Raw genomic sequence first — 13124 nt, forward strand, 5'->3', positions numbered from 1 at the left:
TCTTTCTTCCACAAATGAAAGAAGTGACCTTGGTCTTTCTGATCCTGCCTTACTTCACTTAATATGATGATCTTCAGTTCCACCGATTTACCTACAAATGACAATATTTGATTGTTCTTTATGGCTAGGTAATACTCTACTCCATTGTGTATGTATACCACATTTTCTTAATCCATTCATCAGTTCTAGACATCTGGGCTGTTTGCATAGGTTGGAAACTGTGAATAGTGCCCTAGTCATATGGGCACGCAAGTGTCTTTATTTTATCCTGACTTAATATTCCTTAAAATATATGCCCAGGAATGGTGTGAGTGGATCTACTAGTAGTCCTGTTTTTAGTTTCCTGAGGAACCTCCATACTGCTTTGCATAGTGGTTGTGTGGACTCACATTCCCACAGTGTATGAGGGTTCATTTTTCCCTGTATCCTTTCCAACATTTTTTGCTGCTTGTGTTCTTAATGACAGCCATTCTGAATGGAATGAGGTGAAGCATTAATGCAGTTTTTATTTGCATTTCCTTATGTGAGAGATGTTGATCATTTGTTCGGGTATCTACTAGCCATTTGCAATTCTCCATTTGTAAAATTTCTGTTTAGTTCATTTGCCCATTTCTTCATTGAATCATTGATTCTTTGAAAGTTTAGTTTTTGATCCACTTGAAAATTCTGGTTATTAGTCCCTAGTCAGTTGTGTAGCTGGCAAAGATGTTCTCCCATGCTGTGGGCTGTCTCTTCAGCCTGGTGACCATTTCCTTTGCTATGCAAAAGGTTTTTAGTTTCATGTAGTCCCAATAGCTGATCCTTTCTCTTCATTGCTATTCTGTTGGAGAGTTCTATTCTGGACATTATTGCCTATGGCTGTATGTTCTAGTGTTTTCCCTATTCTTGTAGTAGTTTCAGAGTTTCAGAGCTTACATTTAGATTTTTGATCTATTTGAATTTATACATGACAGGTATCACATTCATGCCCCAAAAGTTTTCTTCCTCAAGTGAACAATGTTCAGTTATGTTTACTGTAACTTCTTCTCACATACAATTTTTGATATGGCTGGTCTGATTTCAGATATCTTGCCATCCATACTTTTATTTTTGTGGGGATATTGCATTTGTTAATTAGTTCTTTAAAAAGTTATCTGGGAATTTGTGCCCACTAAAAATGTGTGTGATTCTATTTTTTTCTTCAATTTCTATTTCAGTTTTGTAAATTGTATATATGGCCTATTACTCCAAGGTCCTATGAAGGTAATCTTGACTTGGGGGCCATTCCAGATTTTTTGTAAAGAACCTTTGTGAGTTTCTTTTTGTGTGCTTTTGCATGCTTATCACTTTTTTCTCTGGGGCAAGGTGTTCATTCTTTGGAAGTTTCTTCTCTTTTGTTAATTATATTCCTGAAGATGACTTGATGTCCAGCTGTTCCTAGGTCTATTGTATGTCCTGTTTGTTGTGGTATGTAATTCTCTCTTGATCAGCAGTTTGTGCCTAATAAATAAGTATTCAGGAGGTAGGGTAGAGTACCAGTCACTAGGCTTAGAAAGCATTACCGTATGAGATAAAAAATATTTAGACACATAGTTGATTTCAGTAAAGTCCATGGAAATAAATGAGGTGAAACACAGTGTTCTGCTTCTATCATGTAATATTTTTGGCGAGATTCGCATTTGAATCTAGTAATAGCACCTGCTGCTTCACATATTTTACAGATTGAATAGAGCTCTGAAACTCTGAAACTACTACAAGAATAGGGAAAACACTAGAACATACAGCCATAGGCAATAATGTCCAGAATAGAACTCTCCAACGGAATAGCAATGAAGAGAAAGGATCAGCTATTGGGACTACATGAAACTAAAAACCTTTTAGTCAATTAAAATGTATCATTATTTTATGTTACAATGAAATAATAAAATCTTAGAAAACTATAAAAGGAACTTACTACAACTCAGACTTTTTAATCTCAAAATCAGTCGAAGTAACATTTTGACCTTATATGAAAGTGCATATTTATCCTGTGACACCTATATGATTCCATGCCATGGAAAATAGAATGAGTATATTTCATGGAAAATGAATAATGTTCTTACAATATCACATCTCTACTGCAAAATGGGAGGAATGGAATATACTATATTTCTTTGTGACTACCTGTTTCTAAGTGTACAATCATAGGGGCTCATTGAATCAATTTTGGCCCATAATTGAGGATCCAGGCTTAAATATATTTTCACTGAATTTGACCAACTCCATTTACATTCTATAATGTTATTGGTAATATCAGAGATATGACTTTGGAATTGTGTCACAGCTCCAGTCCATTTTGTGCTGGTTCTTTTGGAGATCAGGTGTTACAAACTATTTGGCCAGGCTGACATTGAACCTCAAATCTGGATCCTCCCAATCTCAGCATCTCAAGTATGTTCTATGATGAAAGGTGTGAGGAATCAGCCTCAGCCTCAGTCCTTTTTCTGTGGTACTAGGATTTGCATTCAGGTCCTTATTTTTGCTAAGCAGGCACTCTATATCTTGAGCCACTCCAAAACCTGTTTTATGTTGGGCATTTTTGAGTTAAGGTCTTACTAGGGATTTCTCTGGGCTGGCTTTGAGCTGAATTCCTTCTGATCTCTGCTTCATGTATAGGTTGGATTACATGTGTGAGCTACAGGTGCTCATGAAAATTGTATTTTTTTAATTATTTTTGGTTCTTGAATTTGAACACAGGGACTTAGGCTTGCTAGGCAGGCATTCTACCACTTGAGCCACTCATCCAGCATTAGCATTGTATTTTTTGATGCTACTTTTTTTTCCAAACACTGAACTGGAAGTTGAACCTGTGACATCATACATGCTAGGCAAGTGCTCTCCTACTTAGCTACATCTTCAGCTTTTGATGCTACTTCAAATGGAATATTTTTCAGATTTTTAGATTGTAAATGTATAGTATGAAAAAATACAAATGACTTCTGCATATTGACTATGGTAGGCAATCTTTTGTTCCTGTAACAAAAACCTGAGAGAATCAATTTATAAGGAGAGAAGATTGATTGTGTTTCATGGTTGTAGAGGTTTCAGTTCATACCTATATATATAAGAAGAGATCAGTTTGATCCTTCACACAGGTTAATAGTGGTTTCTGAAGTCTGTCTTCTAAGGAACCTGTTGTATGAATGCTTGTGTTCCGGGTGGCTCTCTCCCTAGTACATTGAGTTCTCATTGAACTTAAGATAAGCTTCAGCACAGCAGAGAGGTGCACATGTGTGGAGTGGGCAGGGCTCTGGGCGTGCTTCAGCAGGGACAGATGGTGAGAAGTGGTCTCAATACAGGCAGCGCTAAGCAGACATGCCAGTGGCTGGAGATGTATGAGCTCCACCTCAGGATCTGTCAATGAGGCTACAGAGCGACCAAGGTCAGCCATGGGTGCTGTCTCTAGGGAAAGTTATTTTTGTTTATTAAATATTCAAGTTTGTAGTTCTGAGAGTATTTATATAAAGTTGGAATTTTCCCTGCTCCTAATACATGACATGGTAGAAACAGGACACACTGGAGGATTTGGACTCAGTGCTGCCACACCACAGTGTTCTAGTGACTTTGTCCCACATCTGTCCTATCCTCTAATCACAGGTCTTTTCGGAGTGCACACTTTCTTCAACTTTGAGGGTCATACTGTGTACTGAGGATGGCAGTGTGTTGGGGAGGTGGGGAGAAAATATGGTGGAGTTTGAGGGAAGATTTGCAGATTGCCAAGGTTTGGTGGATGGTACACCTGGGTGACTGACCATTAGGTGTCTACATGGCCCAGATATGCCACATATTTGGGGTGTGTCGGGCTGAGCTGAGGTTCAGGGCATGCATTTGGGATAATAGCAGGGTTGGGCAGATCTGAATGATCTTGGAGATTGAAAAAGATGTTTGTAGGTGAGGGGGAGGAGGTAGGACAGGGTTGAAGTCTCAAGGCCATGGTCCCAGAGTAGAACATGGGGCTTTGGAAGTGGCAGTGAGAGGGTGGGTAGTGAGGATGGTATATTGGGGGGGAAGGAGGGTGTTTTTGTCACTTGAATGTCTGTAGCAATTGGCGAACAGTGGAACGATAGCTGAGGTGTGCAGGGGGAAGTGTAAGAATTGGGAATGACAGGCTGAGGGCAAGATTTTAAGACACTGGTAATTTTCTGTGGCTGTATGCAGTGGTCCACTGTGTATACTGTGAAAGTGACTGTTATTTATGTATGTATTTACTTACATATTCATTTATTTATTTAGAATAGTTGTTTCTTGCTTGGAGTAAAGGGACAGTAGCAGAAGTGATTTGTTAGTGAAAAATGTTATTTTATAAATATTGAAAGGGCCAGACTCAGGGTTGTGTGCCATTGGCTCACACCCATAACTCAAGAGTCAGAGATCAGGAGGATCACAGTTTGAGACCAACCTAGAGAAATTGTTTGTGAGATCCTGTCTCAAAAATAGCAACATAAACAGGGCTGGTGGAGTAGCTCAAGAGGTAGAGTGACTTCCTAGTAAGTATCAGGTCCTCAGTTCAAACTGCAATACTGCAAAAAACGAAAACAAAAAGGGGTCAGACTCAGACTGTGAAACACAAAATAGGCTGGTGGAGTGGCTCAAGCCGTGGAGAGTCTGCCCAACAATTATACGGCCCTGATTTAAAACCCTAGTACCTCAAAAAAAGAAAAAAGGGCCAGACTCAGACAGTAGAACAAGGAAATAAAAACTGAAAAGCCAGAGAAGCTAGCCCTCTCCATCTCCTTTAATTAAATTAAATTATTAATTAAAGTTTTTTGGTGGGACTGGTTGTTGAACTCAGTCATTTGCTCTTGTTATTGGAAGTGGAGTCTCAAGAACTCCTGGGCTAAGTGGCCTTGAACTTCCATCCTCTGGATCTCAGCCTCCCCCATAGCTAGTGTTAGAATTCCCACCCCATCTCCATTTAGATGTTAAGTTACAGGAGCAGACACACTTAAAGGGCTACGTGCATTTGGCTTCCTCTTTGAGATGTTAACAAGCTGGTAGGATATTTGAATGGATAGAGGAAGTCTTATCTGGCAAAAGGAAGTTGTGAAACTCTCCTTTTCTCCATGTGTTTTGAGTAGACCTGGATAACATCTCTATATTGTAGTATAGCAAACAACACCCATCTTAATCACTCAGATCCATTATCTAATACTTAGAGTTTCCAAACTTCTAGTGATGTGGATTCTCCCATCCCAGGAGAACTATTTTTGTTTACTTTGTTATTTTGTGGTACTAGGTTTTGAACTCAGGGCCTCACGTTTTGTAGGCAGTTGCTCTACCACTTGAGCCACCCCACCAGCCCTTGATTAAGTTTTGTAATGTTTGAATAATGTGTTGGAAAGTTATATTTTTTATCATAAAGGGGAAAAGGATGGAGTTTACATATATATTTTCCTTGCTTTTGCCTATAACCTTAGTTTAACTAATCAGAATATTATCTGATTATTACAGAATATAATTCCCAGAAAACTGTTCACATTCATCTATAGCATTAGAGTTTTAACAAATTTTAAAAGGAAGTTATTTTGTCATTGTGAGTGTATTGCAAGAAGCTACTTTTTTATTACTTACTCAATACTTATAAGGAAATTCCCAATTTGTTTGCTCATTTGTGTTATAATTTAGCAACCTCCTCTTTGCACATATCTATCCTACCTGTGTAACCACATCTCTGTGTTTATTTACCTGGAGGGGAAGCTCCAGAAGTAATTACTATAGTGGAAATCATAAGAGTTGTGGTATCCTGAGTTATGATCCCTCATATCCTAGCCTCCCTAATATCTTCACACTCTAAGTGGTTCCCCCACTCCTTTACCCAAAGTCCCACTCACTTATTGTTCACCATGGAAGTATACATACCTAGAAGGCCAGGAGATGTCAGCTGTAATGTTCTGTGTCTCCCACATTTCAGAACATTTAAATGGGCTGGCTGCCTCCCAGAACGGAATGCAAATGCAGAAAGGGATGGTATTTTTGTCTGTGCTCTTCCCTGAATTATATTCTAACTGATTGAAAATGTGCCTATACTTTGTACATATTTCATATATGTTTGTGCAATTAGTGAACCCAACCAGCTCCTTCCCAAGTATCTGACAGGCCACAGGTATTCTCAGTCCACTTCTACAGGTCCTCTCAGGTTATATCTATTTCAGGGATCCTTCATATGGAAGCTGGAACCTTCTTTACAAATAGAAAAGTGTGCTTCCTGAGGCCTCAGATAGGTTAGGCCTGAGCCAGAGAGTTTCTTCATGGAGAAGGACAAAGTCATACACAAGAGGCACACCACTCTGCGTAGCTCAAATGTTATAACCCTGGGGGAAGTCCCTTCATAGCTCATCACACTTATTATTGACCATACTCTATTGGAGAAAACAGACTCAGAGTTGTGGAACACTCCAAAGAGAAGACTAAGAGATGGTAAGTTCCAAAGTGTTTAGACCTCAGGCACTCACCTTTTGAAGAGCAGATCTGGTGTCCGGGAAAGCAGGAACAAAGAAGTGATATCTGCTCTGCACAGAAAGTAGCCGGTGGTTCATAAGCCTTTCAAATGTGTCCTTCTTGAGGATTCTCATCCTGGAGGATACATCTAGAGCGGGGAAGACTCATTTTCCCCCTGATGTGGAGTCAAGGAGGGATGGTTCTAACATGGAAACTGTAGAAAACTTAAAAGTGATTCCTTGGCATATGGTGACATGAAAACTTCACAGAATTATCCTCAATATTCACACTCACACAAGCACAGTGAGATAAGTTTTAGGGGGCTGGCAGATGGGGTTCTTCATTCAGTTCAGTGTCCTGGCTTGTGTGTTCTTAGTTGCCCTTTGTTCTCTTTCCATTTTTCTGAGAAAATGGCCTGATGTTCCTGGGTTGAGTTGAAAGGCAGACTCAGCATCTCTATACTCTTGACAATCACACATTCCTGGCTCTTGAGAGTTGAGGCAGGAAAATATAGTAGAGAGTAAGAGAAAACCGTTTTTCAGGGTCTTTAGCCAAGTGAACTTGATCTAATTGATTCTGGAATGTGGCTGTATTGCTGCCTGGCAACTGGGGTTGCATGTTCTGTTGTGTCATCATCAAGGATGTAAATCATGTCCAGGGTCTCCTTACCTGAGCATCTTCCTCAGACCATTTCTCCCCCAACACATGCTATCCCATCTCACCATCCTCTGGCATGCTTGGGTACAGCCAGTGCATCTGCTTCAAGAAGCTCACCCATCCCCTCCTTCTTACCATTTTTGTGGTTCTGGAGATGTCATTTATCTTCTCACAGCCTCACCGACACCCCGACCTGCTCCCTGGGATTGTTGTTGAATCTGTGTCGTAGGATGTGGTGAGGTGTACATGCCAAGTAACAACTATATTATCTGTGAACAGGGCTGATATTAACTGTTTTTAATGCAAAAATAAAGATGTGACCATCACAGGAAGTGATTGAAGGTACACATCCATTCTCTCACAGTCCAATAAGTACATGTAAACGTATGCAGAGACACCAAGCACAGAGATGTATAAGTACATGCTCACTTTCAAATACAGAGACACAAGCAAATAGATAAGTGCACAAGAGCAATAGAATGATGTTAGGGTTAGGATTAAGGTTTTGGTTAAGAACAGGGTCAGGGCTAGGTTCTGATTTAGGACCAGTGCCAATGTCACAGTTAGGGTTTAGGGCCAGGGTCAGTCTTTAGGTATAGTGTTAGTGTTATGGTGATAGTGTTGAGTATAGGGGTTAGGAGTACAGTTTGTAATCAAGTCAGGGGTCTGATTAGCATGAGATGCATGAGCATCCCAGGACCCCAGGAAACCCATGTATAGTCAGTGACTGTCCAGATCCCAGAGAAGTCAAGTGTCACTATGATCCAGCTGGAATAAAGAAGCTTGTCTTTGTCCACAAGAGTATCCTTTTCTTAGGCAGCATTTATCCACATAGAAGTGTTATGCTTGTTGCTTTGAAATCAAGTATTTCTGAGTGCCAGGAAGGCAAAACGAGCCCCGTTTTCCTTTGAATGTCTAGAAATCAGTGAGAACGAAATCATTAACACCACTGAATGGAATTCCTCACTACTGTGGGTGATTTTCTGAAGAGAATCCCAGATGTGGGAAGTGGTGTGAGAGGCATGTCACTCTTGGACACTGGAAAGCTCTCAGGGGACCACATTCCCACCAGAAGGGCCAGAAGGTCCTGTTTTCTCAGTGGTATATAGGTTGTTTCTTTCAGAGATTTTGCCATAACACATGCAAATACAGGCATAGTAGTTTCAGAATTATTGTTATTTTAGTGGTACTGGGGCTTGAACACAGGGTGTTTCAGAATGTTTGATCCATGCATCCATGGGCAACAACTTTACCAAAGAAAGGACAATGTTTATGAGAATAAATGGCTCGAGTGGTAGAGTACTTGCCTAGCATGCAAAAGGCCCTGAGTTTAATCCCCAATACCACACACCAAAAGGTAGGGACTGGGTTGGAGCAAGGTATAGCTAACATACAAATACTGCTTGTACACTAAAGAGGTTAAGAAACCTATGAATTTTTTCCAAATTCCTTGAACCACATGCATGTGCCAGTGTGCCTGTTTGAAACTTGTTAGCTTTTTAAAAATAATGGCTTTTTTCTAGAAGTTTGTAAAAATATAGATAGAAGGCAAATTATAAGATTCTAAGGGCAGTGATACAATTCTATTTGATGTAAAGGGTCTAAATGACTGTACTTGTCTCAACACATACGATGTTCAAAACCCGAAATGAACCCTAAAGTAAATTCTGGACATTAGGTGATTTTGAGGTCAATAAACCTTTATCCACCATAACCCAGGGAACACTTTTGTAGGATTTTGATACCAGGAGAGTCAGTGCAGAGAGTGAGTGGGAAACTTAAACTTATTCTTCTCTTTGTGTGCACATAAAACTGTTTTCACAACTATCCTATCATAATGTAATTTTACCAGCTAGGTATAGTGGCTCATGCTGTAATCCTCAGTGCTCAGGAGATTTAGATCAGGAGGAACACTGTTTGATGCCAGATGAGACAAAATAGTTAGTGATACTGTACTTCAACAATAAAAAGCTGGGCATGGTGGTGTGTAGCTGTCTTGCCAGTTGTACAGGAAGCATAAATAGGATTTTTGGGAAGATATTTACAGCCAAAAGGGCTGGTGGTATCTCTTAAACGATAGAGGGCCTGCCTACCAAGTGCAGGCCCTGAGTTCAAACCCAAGTACACTTAAAAAAATTAATTTCACTTAATATATTGATATATCCATTGGACATTGAAAATGTGCCATATGCTATGTTTCTTTGTGTAGGGCTATATGAGCCCTACATCTTCCATTGGCATGGCCTTGCAACATGGTTTATATGAAATAAAAGTTTGCAGTTTCTGGCCACGCTCTGAAAGGTGCCAGGGCATCTCAGTGGCAGCCCATGGAAGGGATGGAGGCCTGGGAGAGAGAATTTCAGGCCTTTCTTACTGGAACTGGATGTCTCTGCTCTTGTCTACATTTGTTGTGCCTCTGTCTGATATTAATTTCATGCTGTGAAAAAGTGAGAAGAGAAGTGACTGTCCCATTTCTTTTCAGACTGGGACTTAGGGAGGTGGTTGGAATTTAAATCCCAGATTAGGGGTCCAGATCCAGCCCTTAGGGGAAATTGACAGAACTGTAGGACACTTTCTCAATCATGGCAGTAGGAAATGATGAGATGTTTCTCTCAAGTACTTTATAACTTTTTTAGACTCCTTTTTGTTCCACAACAAAACTGAGTAAAGCCAGGTCTGGGGCTCAGACCTGTAATGTTCACTACTCAGGAGGAGGAGATCATGAGTATCGTGGCTCAAAGTCAGCCCAGAGAAATGTTTGCGAGACCATATCTTGAAAATACCAAACACAAAAAAGGGCTGGCAAAGTTGCCGAAGCAGTAGAGTGCCTGCTTCATGTGAGGCTTGAGCTCAAACCCCAGCACCACAAAAATTCCCCAGAAAATTCACAATTCCCATGCTGCCCTGCCCCCCTCACACTTGGACTCCCCCACTATCACATAGTCCATTCAGAATAATTGATGAAGCTGCCCTTATGTTGCATCTTCACATGACAAAAGGCAGAGGGCAAGAAAAGGTGAGAGAAAAGCAAGAGGGGCCCAACTTACCCTTTCATAAGAAGCTGCTCTTGCAATCTCAGCACTGATGTTTTTATGAAAGTGCCCTGAGACCTAACCACCTCCCATTAGGTCTCACCTCACAACACCCACCTGTGTAATCAGATCTCCAACACTTCAACTTTAGGGGGCACAATCAAGCCATTATGGTGCTCATATGAAGATAAATTTCATAATACATGCATAACTCACATTGCCTCCCATCTACCACTCTGCTTGTGAGACCAGGGTCCCTTCCACTTCCCTCTTCAACCCCAGAGCCCCCACCAAGCTGGGCCCCTGTCAGACTGACACCTTTGATTAAAATTTTTGGCATTGCATCTCCAAGAACAATCATGTTTTTATTACATCTTGACATGGTGGATGCAGCCACACCAACCTCAGCCACTTTTCCACGTACCATCTGCTTTTTCTGGATCCTAAAAGTTGCCCAAATGACATGCTAAAAGTTTGGTCCCCATGGCAGTGCTGTTGTGGGAACTTTCAGAGGCAGGAACTAGTCTAATGAAGTCAGGTCACTGGGGAGAAGTGGCTGCCCTTGAAGGGGATATTGGGACTCTGGTCCTTCACTGTCACCCTCTCATTCCTTCCTGGCCACCATGAGATGACCAAATCTCCACCAAGTGTTTCTATCATTATGTATTGTGCCATCACAGGCCATAACAATAGAGTCAAGTAACCATGGACTAGTAACATGAGCCAAAATTCACCCTTTACTAGGTTGATTATCTCATGTGTTTTGTCACAGTGATGGAAAACTGTGTAACACACCATCGAATGCACAAAACCCCTGAGTTTCATTCTTTTTACTGTGTATTAGTGGGGTTTGAACTCAGAGCCTACAACTTGAGCCTTTCCACCACCCTTTTTTTGTGATGAGTTTTTTTGAGATCGGGTCTAGAGAACTATTTGCCCAGGCTAGCTTCAAAATGCAGTCCTCCTGATCTCTGTCTAATGAGTAGCTAGGATTATAGCATCTGCCTCATACTGTCCCAACTGTGCCAGAAAAGAAAAAAGCAATGTGTATTTTGAGAGAGCTGTAAAATAACCATCCCACAAGCTACTTGTGAACAGATGCTCAACACCAGAATCTAACACACAGAGAGTACAAGGTAGGAGTGACTCCACTGACAGGTATGTGTATTTTTGCTTATTTCTGCCTTTCAGATGTTTGGACAAGCAGGCTGTACCTCCTTATTTTCTGTATCTTGGTCGCTGTTGTTGTGTTCTTGCATACAGGTGGCCTGTCTCACCTATATTTTCCTGTTGGCACAAATTAGCTGTGATAAATTCTATTTTAATATCACTACTTTCAGAAGTTCTTCCTGTTTTTCCTAGGAGCAGGAGGCCCAGAAGTGCTCTTCCTGATACCCTATTCTGGTGGGTTCCCTCTGTTATACTCCATTGGCTCACAGCCACATGTTTGTTTTCAGTGGAGTTTATAGGTTGATACCTCAGGCTGTCCTCAGTTTACTTCTGTACCTTTGTCCCAGTACTGTTGCTATATGGTAAGAACTTAATATTCTGTAGTGTTTGGATTATTACTCACACATCCTGCTGGTGAAAAAGACGTGACAGAGGACTGTGGTAAAATTTCAGAAAAGAACATGTATATCCACAAAAACATGGAACTTTCCCAAAATCCAGTTGTGATGTAAGCTGAATACTGACTCATTTGTGTACCTGAGCTGTATTTCCCACATAAAGGTCTGTCATGGAGTACATGTCATATTTGTGTCATGAAGAACAAGTTAAAATATTTGTATCAATGACCTTTAAAGTACTTGATGAAGGCAGTAATGACTTAAAAATGGAAGAGTTTAAGTGAAAAAGAAAAAAGAAAGGAAAACCGTTTTTGTAGCTCTTGAAGAAGGCAGGGAAAGACAACTTCCACTGTAGGTATGAAAGAGCATCTTTTTTTTTTTTCATTTTTCTTTTATTATTCATATGTGCATATAAGGATTGGTTCATTTCTCCCCACTGCCCCCACCCCCTCCCTTACCACCCACTCCGCCCCCTCCCTCTCCCCCCCCAATACCCAGCAGAAACTATTTTGCCCTTATTTCTAATCTTGTTGTAGAGAGAGTATAAGCAATAATAGGAAGGAACAAGAGTTTTTGCTGGTTGAGATAAGGATAGCTATACAGGGCATTGACTCACATTGATTTCCTGTGCGTGGATGTTACCTTCTAGGTTAATTCTTTTTGATCTAACCTTTTCTCTAGTTCCTGGTCCCCTTTTCCTATTGGCCTCAGTTGCTTTGAGGTATCTGCTTTAGTTTCTCTGCGTTAAGGGCAACAAATGCTAGCTAGTTTTTTAGGTGTCTTACCTATCCTCACCCCTCCCTTGTGTGCTCTTGCTTTTATCATGTGCTCATAGTCCAATCCCCTTGTTGTGTTTGCCCTTGATCTAATGTCCACATATGAGGGAGAACATACGATTTTTGGTTTATTGAGCCAGGCTAACCTCACTCAGAATGTTGTTCTCCAATTCCATCCATTTACCAGCGAATGATAACATTTCGTTCTTCTTCATGGCTGCATAAAATTCCATTGTGTATAGATACCACATTTTCTTAATCCATTCGTCAGTGCTGGGGCATCTTGGCTGTTTCCATAACTTGGCTATTGTGAATAGTGCCGCAATAAACATGGATGTGCAGGTGCCTCTGGAGTAACAGTCTTTTGGGTATATCCCCAAGAGTGGTATTGCTGGATCAAATGGTAGATCGATGTCCAGCTTTTTAAGTAGCCTCCAAATTTTTTTCCAGAGTGGTTGTACTAGTCTACATTCCCACCAACAGTGTAAGAGGGTTCCTTTTTCCCCGCATCCTCGCCAACACCTGTTGTTGGTGGTGTTGCTGAGGATGGCTATTCTAACAGGGGTGAGGTGGAATCTTAGCATGGTTTTAATTTGCATTTCCTTTATTGCTAGAGATGGTGAGCATTTTTTCAT

At 40.7% G+C, this 13124-nt stretch overlaps 1 protein-coding gene across 26 annotated transcripts in view; it reads left to right on the plus strand.

Moving 5' to 3' along the window:
- LOC109697362 (ral guanine nucleotide dissociation stimulator-like) overlaps positions 1–13124 on the plus strand; it is a 229828-nt gene that overhangs the window by 109644 nt on the left and 107060 nt on the right. The window contains exon 12 of one of the 26 annotated variants that reach the window (XR_012443972.1): positions 1701–1829. The exons of the other annotated variants lie outside the window; for them this stretch is intronic. The gene's annotated coding sequence lies outside the window, so the exon portion shown is untranslated. Of the gene's footprint in view, positions 1–1700; positions 1830–13124 lie in introns of those variants that run through there. 26 annotated transcript variants of the gene reach the window in all.

This window comes from Castor canadensis, chromosome 19 (assembly GCF_047511655.1).
Source record: "Castor canadensis chromosome 19, mCasCan1.hap1v2, whole genome shotgun sequence".
In the NCBI taxonomy this organism is placed as follows: Eukaryota; Metazoa; Chordata; class Mammalia; order Rodentia; family Castoridae; genus Castor; species Castor canadensis.